This window comes from Macaca fascicularis, chromosome 2 (assembly GCF_037993035.2).
Source record: "Macaca fascicularis isolate 582-1 chromosome 2, T2T-MFA8v1.1".
Lineage (NCBI taxonomy): Eukaryota > Metazoa > Chordata > Mammalia > Primates > Cercopithecidae > Macaca > Macaca fascicularis.
In genome coordinates this window covers 140,311,314-140,328,996 of record NC_088376.1, presented here as the reverse complement: position 1 = coordinate 140,328,996, position 17,683 = coordinate 140,311,314, and the positions used below count along the sequence as shown (strand labels likewise).

Here is a 17,683-nt window from a genome sequence, read left to right as displayed (position 1 = left end):
CAACTCTTGGGATAGCATTCACATTCTAGTCTATGACACTATGTAAGTGAAGGCCCTACTGCCACCCTCCCATACCCCAGCGTCCACTCATACCTTTGGCATTCTCTGCCATTTTTCCTCATAAGTCCATGGCCATTGTACATACTATACCTTCTTTCTTAATTTTATTTATTGATTTATTCGTTGAGACAAGGTCTTGCTCTGTCATCCAGACTGGAGTGCAGTGGCAGGATCACAGCACACTGTAGCCTCAACTTCCCTAGCTCAAGTGATCCTCCCACCTCAGCCTCCCGAGTAGCTAGGACTGCAGGTATGCACCAACACACCAGCCAGTTTTTGTATTTTTTTGTTGTTTTTGACACGGGGTTTGCCATGTTGACCAGTCTGGTCTCAAACTCCTCAGTTCAAGTAATCTGCCCACCTCGGCCTCAAAAATTCCTGGGATTACAGGTGTGAGCCACCACCTGGCCACCCTCTGTCTTAAGTGCTCTTTCCAAACCCAATCTGAAAACTGCTCATGTTTCTTCTTTATCTTATCAATTATTTCCCATAATATCAATGAAACTACCACCATTATATTCCATATCACACTGTAATTTGAGTTTTCTTTTTACATCAAGCAAAAAGCTCTTTGAAAGCACAAGTAACATGCCTTATATATGTGCAAGAAGTCTAACTTTAAAACTGTCTATGTAGGACCTCAGTAAAGGCTGACCAATCACATTGATGAGTGGGATAGTAGATGTGATACTTGGGGTTCTTGACCTTCAGCATAAAGAAAAATGGTTTGAGTTATTTCCCCACTAAGGGCTTCAAGCAAAAACTGATGACAACATGTTTTCACAAATGATAAAGCCTCCCTCCAATGATTTTCAAAGCATTGTCTATTCCATTCATATTGACTATATTCTACCTGCATTTTTAAAAATTTGTGTATCTGTGTCTTAAACGATATAGACTCTGATTATCATTTGGCCACACTCAACTGTACACATCCTTCATCCTTTAGTATTGGGTCCTTACTATACAATTAAGCAGGCTGTATACATGCTTGACATTTAGGCCTCGTAGCAGGGAACCAGTTGTTTCAGTTAGTTAAGAATACAATGCAAATCAATGTCTATCAATCTTTAATAAAAATCTATTGATAAAATGAAAATCCTGATATAGTGCATCTGGGTGAGGAAAAAAGTTCTGCATTTCTCATAAGCTCCTTGGAGATGCCAATCAATGGGCTACAATTATATCACAGCCATGGGCAAATTTCTTATATAAATGATACTCTATTCTGAACTATAGATCATGTACTTAGACTGTATAACTAGACCCAACTAGAATGCATGCTTTTAATCAATGAAATGCAGCATACATAACATCAAAGATCAATATCAAACTCAAATAGTCCCTATTGATGGACAATTTATTATGTTATATTCAGATATAAGGGAAACAGTCCTTCCACCCGCTTCAGTTGCTCAACCCTGGTAATTCAGGCAATTGAGAGTAGTGAAATCCATCAGTGTAATTATATTTCTATAGCTCTTTTTAATATCTAAAAGCCTAAGAAAGCAGAATTGGCTGAATTTCTACCATCCTTTCCATTGAAAGTATATATTTTAGGTCTTTCATGAATACTGGTCTGGTGCTCAGAAGAATTACTTAGAAACTATAGTAGAGAGTGCATCTTGGAAATTATCTAACAGGGGAAAATACTAGGGCATGAATAATTAGAAGCCTGCAGTCAGGCCAATTTCCATAATGAGACCATAATCAGATTCTATAGGATATACATAAATGGATGGGGGTCTCTCTCCAGGAATTAAGACACTGATGTGAGTTAGCTTAGTAACTTACCAGAAGAAAAAGAATGGAAAACAGTAAATTCCCATTGTATGTGTTAGAAATACAGAAAGAAACATACAAAAGTAATTAAGACATCTAAGTAATGAGGTCTAATGATGAGCTCTAAACAAAACAGTTTTTGATATAAACATTCTTTGGATCCCATACAATAGGTAGTAAACCAACATACAAAGATGAAACAGAAACATTCAAAACAAACTTACTACCAATGTTTCATTCTTGAAAGGCTGTAAAAACACATAGGAAGTAAAATAACATTAACGCGTTTCTCTTCAGATATGTTAAACTCCTTCTTACATGCATGCTAATAATATACCAGTCATTATTGTTATGCTTGCTAAGTTTTAAAATTCAAAGCACCTATAAAGTGACTGCTATTCTCTGGAGTAAACAGAAATTCATTTCCCAGTACTGTCAGTATTACAAATAAAAAATGTGTAAATCTTTTATAAAATTTCAATCACATTTGACTGAAAGCAACTGGAAACATTTTTATATTTCTCCTCTGTCACATGTCAGCATTTCTTTTACAGGATGGCAAGATGGGCTATAGCTGAAGTAGAAAGAATACAGATGAGAGCCTATTCAGTAATTCATTCTTTCTAATAAATAAGATTCTTGACCATAGCCAAAACCATTTCTCCAAAATGAAATCTCAAATAGTGCTAATCTCATCTCAGTTCTGATACAGTGGCTCGCAATAATAGTCAACCATAAAACAACGCACTATGGAAATGTTGCCTTCCTCTGTCTCTACACAGAGAGGATTGCATTGTCTATCCTGCAGATAAAAGCACAGGAGCAAACATAAATCACTTTATACAGTATTTTAAAATAATGAAATTTCGTATTTGTAAATCATAACATCCACATATTTCATCTACAACACAAGCGTCATATTGAATAAATGCATTGAAAGGGTAAAATCATAATGATAAACAGCATTTTTAGGGAAGGTCTAATTATACACCTGGCACAAGGCTATGTGTATATACAATTAAGTCACTTTAGTCTTCACAACCCTACAGGAATTCCTCCATTATATGCAGGAGGAAAATGAAGCTAAAACAGGTTAAATGACTTGATCTAATGTTACATACCAACATTAATATAGATTTGTATATATATTAAATATATAAGCAGTAGAGACAGGATATGAATCACTGAGTCATTCTAAATCACCAAGTCTGCCTCCAGCCTTTCCTATATATCACATAAAATAGTGTTTTCCAGCTGTGGAGACTAAACACCAACCTAAAACATGGGATTCATTATTTTGGGGAGTACATTATATTATATTTCTTTTCTTAAGAGTTTACCTTAATATGTTGATTTAAGTAGCCACATTATAAGAAACCTATAAAAATTTGTAAAAATTCATTAATTCAGAAGAACAGGAAAAGGTTCTTCTCTAAAAATACTAATGTTTAAAAGAAAAGTATTAATTTCACTTATACCACATACTATAAACAATAATATACTGGTGAATTTCAATTATTACAAGAATTGAGTAGAATTAACAGAACTGTGAATTGTCAATGACCTCACAGTACGTATACACACATTACAGCCACCTTAATAGTATCCATAATTGTTTTCTTATCGGGAATTCTGACCACTGGGTTTAAAACAGAAAATGAAAGGAAAATACCAAGGCTTTTAAGTTAGATTCTAGTAACTGGTAAGACCTTGAAACGTGATGAAAAAAATAGAAAAGAAAAACTCTTTATACCGTAGACTATGTTGTATTATTCTGAGCACAGGATTCTGAATGAAGTTTATTGTACTATAGGTAAGATAGCCAACATTCCACACTATAACACAGAAATTTTCACAAACATGATGCCGCTGCAAAGCATATCACAAATACATGTCACAATATTATCAAAGCAGGTTATTTTCTATTTCTGCTATGGTATAGTGACATCTTACTCTCAGTACCTCAGCCAGGAAGTAGGGAGGTAAAACTGAGTACGGTGAAAATGGATATGAAACATCCATGCCATTATTCTCACACACACACACACACACACACAAACACACACACACACACACGAAAAACAGGCAGGGAGGGGAGAAACAGGCCGCTTCAGTCTCACTCCGAACCTGTTTACTCTTACTAAGAATGTTTGAACAGCTTGTGTATTTTATTTTTCCAGTTCACAAATGGTAGGAAACAGTAAGTAGAAAAGGCTAGTTCACCAAAGCAAAAGATACATATGACGATTGTCTGAAAGGCAGCAGAAAGCAGACAGAGGTCACCAGTGTTGGTCTCAACATTCCAGCTGTACTCCATGGGATCCTGTTGCATCCCCCAGTGTCACAGGAAATGTGTCAAAGAATGTTGAAACAATGAACAACAAATACATAAAACATTTAAGGATACTACGTTCTGTTTAAGTTGTAAAGATGGTAGTATAGGGCTCATTTACCTAATGCTTACAAGGTGCCATGCACACTGCCCTAAAGTCTTAAATGTATATCATTAATGTTCACAGCCTATCTGTAAGATTTCACTTCACAGATTTTAAAAACTGCCTTTGAAAAAGTAAGAACGTGTTTGAGATCACACAGCTAGTAAGAGACAAAACAAGGATTCAAACCAGGTCTGTCTGATTCCAAGGCCCATACTCTATTCTAAACCACCAAATTATGTTTATCATGGTGATCTCGTGTCATCAAGAAGTAAATTATATTTAGTCACCTGCTTAAGCAGAAAATGAATACATTTTACAGGGATATCCATTTTTAAAAGCTATTGTTATATTAAAAACAAACTTTCATTTACCATTACTTAGATCCAAGAATTCTAGATGACCTTGTTAGTACTATAATTTTTTCACTAAGAATTAGATGTGCAACTTAAGTAATCACTGTCTCTATGAAGTTGCCATTCACCCAATTAAATACATTAAAAATAATGCTTGGACTCCCAATTAGTTCACTAATCTGTAAGGAGTCTAGAATCAATATCTAGCTAATAGCTAATCAAATGAGTGACTAAAGACTAAAAAATTCATATTTATAATTAATAGTTGAAGACCCATCATAATATAGATAACAATACAAATTTGCACAACTCAAAATGATGGCAGTGTGCCTAGAATCAAGTCTTACAGAACATACTTGGTGATTTGAGTCATATCATTGTTTTGTTTGATTGTCTTCTTGTCCAAACTGGACCCATCTCAGCATAAGCACACATGCAACACCTGTCCTCACTGGAAATTTCCATGACAAACCTGAAAGGCACAGGCAACATGGATACTCACGATTTATATTAATACAAGTGTGCAAGGTACAAAGTATTTTTATATACAAAAGTTCAGCCCAAAGGTAGAGAGAATATGTTACTGTGGTTAAGAACAACAACCAAAAAAATTTATATGATTTTTTTAAACTCAAGATCATTATAGAATGATGATTAATAATGGAGTAGTGATTCTACTGCCCTAACCTTCATTTTCTTATGAACCAAAAAAAAGACAAAATATTTGCATTTTGGTCCCCCAAATGTGCCACTTTTATTTATTTAATAAAAATAATGAAAATACGTACTTAGGGGCTACACACTGATATTGATCCTGCCCAAATATGGAAAATATTTTCTTTCCAAACTATGAAAATGTGTTGAGTCTGGCTTAAATATGCAAGAAAAAACAAACGGTTTCTAAAAAGGAACTAATCCTGCAGTCAATTCCAGCTTTTTCCAGTTTCAAAGACCAAGTAATTATCGCAAATATTTCCTAATCACTCTCACTGACTTGCTTGCCCCACTTACCACAAACTCTGAGTAACAACACTTATGCTCCATGAACATATATTCTCTGAGTGTAACTGTATTTTTGGCATCTACTATGTTTTAGGCAAGAGATACTTAAAAGGTGAATAACAATAATCAATAACAAAAACTGTGTACCAGATGCTTACTAGGATTCGGGCACGTACTACTAGTACTTTGCATGTAGTACTCTACATAATCTTCACAAAACTCGTGTGCCTTAGACAGTGTTATAGATGTGTCCTTCACTAAACTAAGTGATTTAATTTATGATGTCTTTTAATTACCTGACAACCCTACAAAGCACGTATTATCCTACTACACAGATGATGAATCTGTAACCTAGAAAAGTTAGGTTACTTGCTCACAATCACACAACTAGTACAAAATGGATCTAGGATTGGTAAAAATTTTGCCTCCCAACTTCAAGCTGTTATCCACCGTCTCAAGGAACTTCCATTATACTGAGTGCCATGTGAAATGAGAGCTATTACAATGTAGAAGGCAAGGCAACAAATTTGTCCTGGCTTGATCAGGACTTTCCTGGTTTAAAAAATGAATGTCCAGCATCCTGGGAACCCCTCTGTCCTGGGAAAAGCAAGAGAGATGGTCACTGTCATGACAGATATTATATCAGTGGCATGGAAACAAGTACAGTGAGAGTATGTACAGGGGACGGAGCCATTCTTTATGCCTCAATAGTATTGAAAGAGGCTTAACTTAGTGACATTTGAGTTGAGCATTGTGCAAACTATAATAAACACAGTAGAAAAGGACAGCAAGAGGAGACCAAAGAGACAGGCAATGTAAACAGAGTCATGAAAAAAAAAAAAAAGTCACATGAAAACTTCCAGGATGGGTGATTAGATTGTTACAGTTGATCTGCAAGCCAGAGGGAGGATAGAAACAGGGAAGTAATGCTGGAAAAGAAAGCATCATCCAGGAGGGACCACAGGCAATCTTGGAAGAGGGTATTAAGCCTGAGGATGTGATTTCACCTCATTTCCCTTCCATAACACTGTAAGGAGAGATAAGCTTTGAGAATAATTAACACCTTTGGGTTTATAATTTAGTGAGAGCTCTATGTGCCTGGGTAGGGATATGCCAAATGGTTCTTGACTGGAAGTCTGATGCATTACGAGGGAGTGGAACTGTTAGGCACACAACCCAAGTAACAGAAGATGAGCTCAGGGAAACAAACAAACAAACAAATAAAACCCCCACTCCCATCCTTATCCAGTATTCTTTCCTCTTTTTTGCTTGGTCTAATAAATCAGTATTCACTTTAAGTGATAAAAATCCAACCCAAATCAGCTCACGTCAAAGGGTAATTTATGAATCTAGGAGCTGCAAAATCACCAGGTGATATGGTTTGGCTCTGTGTCCCCACCCAAATCTTATCTCAAATTGTAATCCCTGGAATCCCCAAGTGTTAAGGGTGGGACCTGATGGGAGGTGACTGGATCATGGGAGCAGTTCCCTCATGCTGTTTTCGTGATAGTGAATGATTCTCACGAGATCTGATGGTTTTATAAGGGGATTTTCCTCCTTTGCTCATTCACTCTCTCTTGCTTGCTGCCATGTAAGAAATACCTTTGCTTCTCTCTCCCCTTCCACCATGATTTTAAGTGTCCTGAGGCCTCCCAAGCCATAGAGAACTGTGAATCCATCAAACCTCTTTCCTTTATAAATCACCCAGTATTGGGTAGTTCTTTATAACGATGTGAGAATGGACTAATGCAGTAAATTGGTACTGCAGAGAGTGGGGTACTGTTATAAAGATACCTGAAAATGTGGAAGCAACTTTGTAACTGGGTAACAGATAGAGCTGGAACAGTTTGGAGGGCTCAGAAGAAAACAGGAAGATGTCGGAAAGTTTCGAACTTACTAGAGACTTGGAGGACTCAGAAGAGAGAAAGATGTGGGAAAGTCTGGAACTTCCTAGAGACTTGTCGAATGGTTTTGGCCAAAATGCTAATAATGATTTGGACAATGAAGTCCAGGTCAGATGGAGATGAGGAACTTATTGAGAACTGGAGCAAAGGTCACTCTTGCTATGCTTTAGCAAAGAGACTAGCAGAATTTTGCCCTTGCCCTAGAGATCTGTGGAACTTTAAACTTGAGTATGACGATCTGAAATTGGAAATTATGTTTAAAAGGGAAGCAGGGCATAAAGGTTTGAAAAATTTGCAGTCTGATGATGCTGTAGAAAAGAAAACCCATTTTCTGGGGAGAAATTCAAGCCAGCTGCAGAAATCTGCAGAAGTAATGAGGAGCGAGGACAATGGGGAAAATGTCTTCAAGGCAAGACAGAGATCTTGGTGGCAGCCCCTCCCATCACAGGCCCGGAGGCCTAGGAGGGAAAAACGGTTTCTTGGGCAAGGCACCGGGCCCCCTGCTGTGCACAGCCTAGGGACTTGGTGCCCTGCATCCCAGCCGCTCCAACTGTAGCTAAAAGGGGCCAAGGTATAGCTCAAGCTGTTGCTTCAGAAGGTGTAAGTCCTAAGCCTTGACAAGTTCCCCATGGTATTGGTCCTGTGGGTGTGCAGAAGACAAGAATTAAGGTTTGGGAACCTCTGCCTAGATTTCAGTAGATGTATGTAAATGCCTGGATGTCCAGGCAAGACGTGTGATGCAGGGGCAGAGCCCTCATGAAGAACCTCTGTTAGGGCAGTGCAGAAGGGAAATGGGGGATGGAGCCCCCAACACAGTCACCACTGGGACACTGCCTAGTGGAGCTGTGAGAAGAGGGCTATGGTCCTCTAGACCCCAGAATAGTAGATCCACTGAGAGCTTGTACTGTGCACGAAAGCAGACACTCAACTCCAGCCATGAAAGCAGCTGGGAGGGGGGCTGTAGCCTGCAAAGCCACAGGGGCGGAACTGCCCCAGACAGTGGGAGCCCACCTCCTGCATCAGCATGACTTGAACTTGAGACATGGAGTCAAAGAAGATCATTTCAGAGCTTTAAGATTTAATAACTGCTCTGCCTGGTTTCAGACTGGCATAGGGCCTGTAACCCCTTCGTTTTGGCTGATTTCTCCCATTTGGCATAAGAATATTTACCCTATCCCTGTACTCCCACTGTGTCTCAGAAGTAACTAACTTGTTTTTTATTTTATAGGCTCATAGGTAGAAGGCACTTGCCTTGTCTCAGATGAGACTTTGGACTGCGGACTTTTGAGCTAATGCCAAAATGGGTTAAGATTCTGGGGGCCTGTTGGGAAGGTATGTTGAAATGTGAAAAGACATGATATTTGGAGGGCCAGGGGCAGAATGATATGGTTTGGCTCTGTGTCTCCACACAAATCTCATCTATTGAAACGTAATTCCTATAATGCACATATGTCAAGGGTGGGACGTGGTAGGAGGTGATTGTATTGTGGGAGCAGTTTCCCCCATGCTGTTCTCAAGATTGTGAGTTCTCATGAGATCTGATGGTTTTATAAGGGGCTCTTCCTCCTTTGGTGTCTCTTGCCTGCCACCATGTAAGACATGCCTTTGCTTCTCTCGTGCCTTCTGTCATGATTGTAAATTTCCTGAGGCCATGTGTAACTGAGTGAATTGAACTCTTTCCTTTATAAGTTACCCAGTCTCAGGCAGTTCTTTATAGCAGTGTGAGAACAGCCTAATATAGCAGGTTAACTCACTTTAGACATAGCCAGATTAATGGGCTCACATGATGCAAGAGGAGCTGGTTTTGCTCCATCATGCCCCTTGCTACCATTCTGTTGGCTTCATTCTCAAGTAATATGTGGTGACCCCAGCAGCTCTAGGTTCTTTTTTTGGTGGTAAGACAGCTGTAGCAGTGGCAGGCCCACATGCTCCCTGGTTCTAATCTCCTTATCTATAGGAATTAGTTCAAGGGCATGCATGGAACCCAACTAGAGCCACTGAGAAAAAGCAAAGCATCTCACTGCAGTGGTTCTCACTGGGGCCATGTCTGTTCTGTTCTAGAAGCAATTACTGTGGACAGGAAAAGTCAATGCTCTTCCCGACAAGACCTGGTTCCCATGCTCCAATCCTTAAATGGGAAATGGAATCCCACCCAGACCATATGCACTAAGAATGGGATAGTAATAGAGGTCAAAATTAAAAAGAAGCAAGGGAATGGGCATTTATTAGCCAAATAACCAAATTCCATGCTCTCTTTTCCCCATACCTAGAAAATTCGCTGATATTCTCACATGCTCTCATTGGAAATCTATGACAAAGACTGACTAGTTATTTACCAAACCTGTTTTCCTTTCACCCTTCTCCCCCAGGCACTCTGCCAGATGCCACTTCTCAGTTTCCCTTGTAGCAAAGGATGTCTAAATGACTGAGGTCCACCCCAGGGAATATGGGCAGAAGTCATGATAACCACTTGCAGGCTGTACCTACAACAACCTCCAATGAGACTTCTCTGGATTATTTATCGCCTCACATTCTGTATCTTGAATGAATGATGAGGACTCTAGGTATTTAAAGAAGAACAAAGCCACAAAACTCTAAGGAACCTGATTCCCTGAATGACCCCATGGACAGCCACTCAATCAGGACCTAGTCTACGAGTACTGAACTACCACACAGGAGCAAGAAGTAAAAAGTTAAAATAAGTAACTGAAAATTAAGAGCTTATCTATTATAGCAGCTCATGTTAGCCTGTTACAAAGCCCTGTGGAATTTGGCTGAAAACATGACAGTAAGCATGTGAAAACCTTTCCAGCCCTCCAACCCCATTAAATCATAAGAAGGGGCTTGAAACACACACACATACACACACACACACACACACACACACGTAGACATAAATGGCACAGAAGTGGGAAAAATTGGAAGAAAGGAGTTCAGAAAAAAAAAAGCAAATTTCTCAGGACATGAGGCTCAAGGAAACTAAAGAGGAAATGAACAGGGGCTCCTGGGAAAGAAGTGACTGGTAAGTATACAGTATTTATGCCTACCTACATAGTAAGAAGATATATATCATTAACTAATTGTGAAGATGCAACAAATACATACTGAACAAGAGGAAAAAACTGACTCTTTAATGTTGGAACAACAACTATCTTAGCAAAAAGTATACTCTTAATATTGACCACGATACATTTCCACTGCAGCCATTGGGAACCGAAATTGTAACAGGCATTTTTATGAAAGACAAATACATAGGAAACATAAGATGAGGCAGATTCTCTAATGGAAATGGGCCAACAGGATGAGAACAAGAGGGATCATTTTCTTTTAGAGGGGTACCTGGGATATATATACAGTCCCCTTGGTCATGCAGAAAATAAAGATAAATAAATACATAAATAAAAAATAATTTTGCAAACCTCAGTATGTTACGGATTACATCTTTCTTTTCTACTTTAGTATTTTAAAAAATTCTCCTGGAAACATTTTTTATACATAGGCAAAAGTAAAAAGTGGTCCAATGGCTTAAATAAGAAAAGTATTGAGGCAAAAGCAAAAAAAGCTGTTAAAAAAATCAATTCTGGAGAGAGAGAACCTGGTTCAGATCCCAGCTCTGCTACTTACTAGCTATGATGAACAAATAACTTAGTTTCTCTATGCCTAGTTTTCCTCATCTGTACAACAGAGATAATAACAGAAGGGCAAAGTAGGGCAAAGTGCTTTAAAAAGTATCTCAGAAATAGTAAGCACTATGTATGTATTAACTGCTTCTATTATTATTTATTGTATCCATTCCAGTTTTTCTACCAGAAAAAAAAAAAAACAAGGGTTAGTAGAAGAAAGGGAAGTAACAGTCACTGAATATGGAAGAAATATCACATATAGTAATAAAATGTCAGAAAATGCTAGTTGCTCCCCCAACAATTTCTTCTCCTTCCTGGATAACATTTCTAGACTGTATTTCCCAGCCTCCTTAATAGCAACATACATCCACAAAGAGCTGGGTTCTGGCCAGTGCAATGTAAGGAAATGTAATATGCACTCATTCCAGTTTTGGGCAATTAACATCCTTCCAAGTCTTCCTCTTTCCAATGGCTTGATGCAAGTAAGCACGGTGACCCTGCTGAAGATGGCAAGGGCACAGAACAGATGAAGGCTGGGTCTCTGAATCACACTTTGAAGGAGTACTGCCATGATCACCCATTCTGGGACTTCATACAACCGAGAAATAAATATATTTCACATCTCAGGCGGTATCCTTTTTGGATCCATTATAGCTGTTAAAAAGCCAATCTAATAGAGCCAAGCTCTTGACCCATGTTGACTCATGCTCTCATGTTTAATCCCTATCATGATGCCTTAAAATAGATGTTACACCAATTTTATAGCTAAAGAAACTCAGGCTCACAGAAATTAAGGAACTACATTGCCCAGCACTGTAAATGTCATACATGATGGAGCCAGATTTGGATCTGGGTTAATCTCCTTCAAGGTTTATGAACTTTCCAGCCTCTACACAACACTGCAATGTGGAAAGTGTCCTTCCGATCCTCCCTCATTTACTCCTTGGATTCTTCACTTCCTGACCATTGGTACTTAATCTTTAAATTGAAACTCCATTTTAAAAAATTTGCCTGTGTATCTACTTTGGGAGATCTAAGATGACATCTCCAAAACGCATTAATCCCTTATAGCTCATTCTATCCACATATGAGTCCATGACAGGACAACAAGTGTGCTTAATCTATTTGTTACAGAAGATATAGAAGTGTAGCAGTTTTACAACTGGCTAGAGTATCAGAGATAATGAACGGCACAGCAGAGATAAGGAGAGAAAGATTTTAAAAATATCAAACCAGCAGTGATCTTTAAAGTGTGGTACACACCCCAGGGGCTGTGCAAAACGATCCACTGGGATACATAACAACAGCATGAGAACTTCTATTTCATAATTTTTGCTTTATTCATCTTTTTTTGTTTCTTTTTCTGTGTGTTTTACAAGTAGTGTATCATATAGCAGCATGTCTTTAGTTTATAAATAAATGTTATTGATATATTCTGATAGTAACCAATAATAATGAAGATCGATACATCTAGGCAGTAAATCCTGCCTCCTTGCCTCCTTCACTAGGCTTAAAACATAGCATTATAGGGAAAAATGAACAAAAAAGAACAAAAAAATCAGTGTGTAGAGACAACCCCCGCCTATCATATGAAATAGGTTCATTCAACTAAAATAATATAAAAGCAAGTTTGTACAAAATATTAATTTTTTAAGATAAGAGAGATTGAAGCTAATGTATATTATGTCTGTCTTCAAATATAACAAAGAAAAACCAACAAGTTAAAATCATAATCAGACAAACTTGTAGAAAAGTCAGTACCATGCATGGGAATTTTCTGCTGAGAAGCTTTATTTTTTTAAGACCTAAATTGAAGGAATGGATGTCCTGTATACATTTCAGAAGAAAAATTGCAGCCAAAAGATTTAGTGCTTAGAGCGGAAAAGAAATCAGAAGACCTACTTTTGAACAAAAAGGAGACAGAAGTAGATAAAATAAGTGAATGATAAAAAATCCAACATCATTTGAAAGGTTTGTTCTCTAATCACTCTTAATTATCTGCCAATATGAAATGACTATGGAAAAAGGTACTGAATTGACTCCCAATTGACTTGAAAAGTTTTACAACTCAAAGAAACTGAAAAGTGTTGTTTAAAAAAAAAAAAAACTGCAAATAAGAAAATTTACCTCTGTTGAAACTTACATGTGGCTCTGACACGCACCCTTAAACAAGTCACTTCTCTTAGACTCTTAGTTTTTAACTGAAAAGGTCGGTTTTTCCATCCTTGCCAGCTACCTCCCAGGGTTCAGATGGAAAAACAATGAGGTTTATCATCATCATCTCTCCTCAACAAGACAGAGCAGCTGAAACCAGCTTCAACAAACAAATCAATAGCTATTTCATAAGGTAGCAAATATAATAGTCTCATGAAACTTGTTTTTGATCCTTACAATCTTACCTACTCCTGCGACCCATTGCAGAGATTCCCACAAAATCTTTAAAGAAATCAAGATAAAAATAGCAAGAATAAACTTATGGGTAACATGTGAATTTTCTCATGAATGCCACCCAAATCACTTCAAGGTGCCTGTCCTCATGACACACTGTTCTTTTTCACCCACTTGGGTAGAGACAGAGAAAGACAGAACAAACTTGCTATTAGCCAGACTTGGGAACGCTATTGTGTGGACCTGCTCATACGCAACCTACACAGTCTTTACGCTCCTACCCCACTCCCTAAAGGACATAAACCACAAACCTCAAAAAAAAAAAAAAAATACAAGCACTTTCCAAATTATCTTACGTGGGTGTCCAAACGACTCAGTTATGTGGCGTTACTCCTTAAACTATACAGCTCCCACTACAGTAAACTGCAAGAGCTTCCCATGCAATTAAATGACACTGTTACTCTGACAAACATGTCCCCGCCCCTATGTTGATTCCAGCAGGAAAACTAGAAAAAGTTCCACGAACATTCCTTTAAGGAACTCCTCTTTACAAATAAAGCTCCAACACACCTCAAGATCCAGCCCACTCTCCTCCACGCAGACCACACACCCAAGGTGCTCAGTCACATTGATTCGCCCTACACAACCTCCGCAAGCTTTTTTGCACCAAATCTGGAGACCCTGGCCAGCAAGCAACCGCCTTATCTTCCCGATGCGCGAAGCCGCCTCCTCGCAGGAGCTCCGCTGTGCTGCAAAATGTTTTCATGCAGCCGACTCTCTGGCTGGTTCAGAGAGATTCAGGAGCCCACGTCCTCCTACCCTCACCTCCACACCTTTCATAAATAGTAAAATATATACACGAAGCACAAGAGAGAAAATGTACGAAGGTTTTGAGCCCTCCGTTCCAGAAGGAGCGCCAGTGGATTGGTGTCTGTGGGGCGCCTGGCGCACAGCTCGCTGCTGTCTGGGTCCGGGGAGGAGACAAGACGGTTGTCTTGCCCCTCAAAAGAAACTGGAAATCCCCCAGAAGTTGTTGGAAACGAATGCCACCCCACAAGCTCCCCTGGCAGAGACTGGGGAGTCAGGTACCTTCCATAAGAGCAGGCACCTGGTCTGTCACTCGCCGCCGTAGCCCCAGCGCTTAGCACCCAGCCTGGCACACAGTGGACGCTCCAAAAATCAGTGTCTGTTTCCACACGGCTCCTTCCATCACGGCTACGAGCTCCTGTTCCTTTAGTCCCAATTCCCTTCAAACCCCAAGTTCGCCTCCCTCTGCTGTGGGCTGTAACTGGGCTATCAGAAGAAAACCCCCGCCAAGAACCCGGCGCCAGAGGTGAGGGCGCACGGAGAAGGGGCAGTGGCCAGAACCAGTTGGAGGAGCTGATTTTAAGGGTTCCCGAAGCATTCCGGGCTCTGGGTTCCTTGTTTTGTGGCTGCCTCGCAGCGCAACAAACTTATTTTCTGACTAAGAAGGAGAAGAAGGGTCGCTGTGGGGTGACGGTGGCGTCGTCGGGGCCCTGAGTCCTTCTGGGCTCAGGCGTTCAGCTCCCGCTGGTCCGACCCTGCAGGGCTGTCAGGCTCTGGGCTGTAGGGCCCCATAGACGTCGTCCAGCTCTGCAGGAGTGAGAGCCCCAGGAAGCCTCTCTGTCCTTCAGGCAGCCTGCGCGGACCCTGCCCTTTCCCCCCAAATCCGCGAGCCAGGTCCCCGGGACATTGCGCGCCCACGCCGGAGCCGGACCCAAACAGCTCGCGCCTCACTTACCTCAGCACCTGGGCGCTGGGCTGGCGAGAGCCTCGGGTGCCGCGCCGGCACAGTCCGAGGGGCCCGGTGTAGTGGCGAAAGCTCCCTACTTGTAACCAATCCTGGTGTTGAACCCAGTGCTCTGTCTGGTGCGGCGCTCCCCTCCCTCCTGGCGCTCGCGGCGGCTGGAAAAACCTGGCGCGCCGGAGTTCAGGCTGCCGGTTCCTTAGCCGCAGGGAGGGGGAGAATCGCGGGGAGGGGGAGAGGCGCGGGCGGGTGAGTAGGGGCGGGAGACGAGAGGGGAGGAGGAGAGGCGCGGGAGGCCGGGAGCCCGCGCGCAGCGGAGCCGGGCATGCTCAGTGCGCGGCCGGAGAAGGATAGCGCTGGGGCGCAGCACCTGCTAGGTGCTGCCGAGAGGAGGCAGCCCCAGGTCCCCAACGCGCGAAATTAGGAAAGGGCACCTCTCCTGATTCTTAGGCAAGAGAAGATTATCAACGTGCAGCGACGTAGGGGTTGTGCTGTTCAGCGGCTAGGGATAAGCCGAGACGATTCTCCTTCGTTTGCAACCCTAATGTCGGGGCACCAGGAGGCGCGACCTTCCTTGGTACCCGAACCTCTGGCCTCCGGGAGACGCGGAATTCGGGGGATCGTTAAGGCGCACTGGCCATGGAAACAAATGCTTCTGCGTCTGGGCTGAAAATTGTCGAACCAGGGAATGTGGGTGGGCGGGTGGCATTGAACTCAAGCCAGAAGAGGGGCTCTGGGAGGTTTTTACCTGCCTGTCCTTAGGCGAAGGACATTGGCTAGACAGGCTGCGTTACAGACCTGAAGTCTCACCCATGCAACATGCTTTCAGGTTGGAATGTGGGGCGGGGGGCGGGGAAGGTCAGAGGGAACAGTTGCTATAAAATAGGTACAAGGATCAATTTGTGGTGTCTTGGTCGCGGGGGTGAGGCATGTTGAAAGCCTTGTTATTCGAAAGAATGTGCTTTGAACGACGTTATCATGGTCATTCTACATTATGAATCTACTGTTTCCTTGCAGAAGTGGCTCCCTTCGCCCCAACTCCAAACCTCAGGGTAACCGTAGAGATTGGCTGCAATGCCCCAGCCCCTAACCAGCACTGTGCAAAGTGACTTTGACAGGCAGAGAAAAGCCAACCCAGTCGAACTTGTCTGGAAAGCATTTCCAGCAACCCAGAGGAGCCTCTGTTTCTCTCTCTGGGAAAAAGCCCCAGGGGTTTTGCTGAACCCAGGTCTTCCTGCTCATCTCTCAGCAGTTCAGAGCTACATAAACAACTTCTGACCACTTACACAATCATGTAAACCTACCCTGACATCTCCATTATGTGTAAAAGATGTTAACTGGAAAACTATTTTTAAACTACTGTAGTAAGCAAATAAACATCCAACTCCAACATGTATGTGCAGCAGCTTTATTAGTTCATTCAATGTTGGTTTGGTTTGGTTTTTTGTCTTTTGCTTTTTAAAATTAATTATTATTTTTATAATTCCTGTTCTGGAAGTGGGCAAATCCAGACTAGTGATAGGTATTGTTGTGTTCAAATTTTTCATCACTTGAAATTCCATGACTTTCATGATTGCTGAGATTAATGCTAAAGAAAGTTACCCCCACCCCCACCCCACCCCAACCTCCCCACCAAAGTTTCCTGATTACTTAAAGTTGGAGAGAGATTTTAAGGCTTTTTCCTCCCTCCTTGCCTGCTATGTTTCTGTAATAGAGGCACTTTTGCAAAACTGGAATGTTGGTGGTGCAGGTGTTTTCCATGGTAGACAACCACTGAGGATCAATGGTTCCCAGGTTCCCACTCACTTTGAAGGCTTTTGTGCTTCTGCCAGAACCATGATATATTACCTGTACTACGTATGATTTTTTTTTAGATTGATTATTTTTCTGCAACTAGTCAATTAAAAGTACGTATATATAACTTTTAGTAAGACCGTTTATCAAAATATGCTTCACCAGAAGTTCTCCAGAAAATATTCCTGTGTAACCGTGCATACTCCTAACACATTAAAGGGAAATGTCGTGTTTTAGACTGGACACAGAATTTCAGAAAAGAACAAAGAATAAAATATGCTGTCACATTTCCCACTGGAACTATGAATTGAAGCAATGTTCAAAGTTGTATGACAATTTCAGGCATTAACTGTATTTCTAAATTTCAAATGTACATATTTTGTTTCCATTCTCCCCTTTGGCCCTTATTCTGTGCCTACTATATGGTAGGCATTGTCTTCTAGTAGATTCTGGGAAACAAACTAAACATGACCAAGACTTGCTCCACAGTTCACCATGTAGTTAGGAAAACAGGCATTGTGTATCTGGAGAGACAGATTTGGGTCATGTTGAGGGGATGTCAGTTAAACGT

The 17,683-nt window shown here is 40.9% G+C and overlaps 1 protein-coding gene and 1 long non-coding RNA gene across 7 annotated transcripts in view; one reads left to right on the top strand and one right to left on the bottom strand.

Moving 5' to 3' along the window:
- Nucleotides 1-15,488, bottom strand: part of CNTN4 (contactin 4) — a 975,847-nt gene extending 960,359 nt beyond the window's left edge. For 4 of the 6 annotated variants that reach the window (XM_045384783.3, XM_045384784.3, XM_005547640.5 and 1 more), the window contains exon 1: nt 15,313-15,488. The gene's annotated coding sequence lies outside the window, so the exon portion shown is untranslated. Of the gene's footprint in view, nt 1-14,639; nt 14,910-15,312 lie in introns of those variants that run through there. The other 2 variants (XM_045384785.3, XM_045384786.3) reach the window with 2 other exon arrangements.
- Nucleotides 15,489-15,649: 161 nt separating this feature from the next.
- On the top strand, nt 15,650-16,705 carry LOC135969368 (uncharacterized). The gene is made up of 2 exons (XR_010584568.2): nt 15,650-16,147; nt 16,336-16,705. It is a non-coding gene; the product is annotated as an uncharacterized lncRNA (long non-coding RNA).
- The last annotated feature ends 978 nt before the right edge of the window (nt 16,706-17,683 follow it).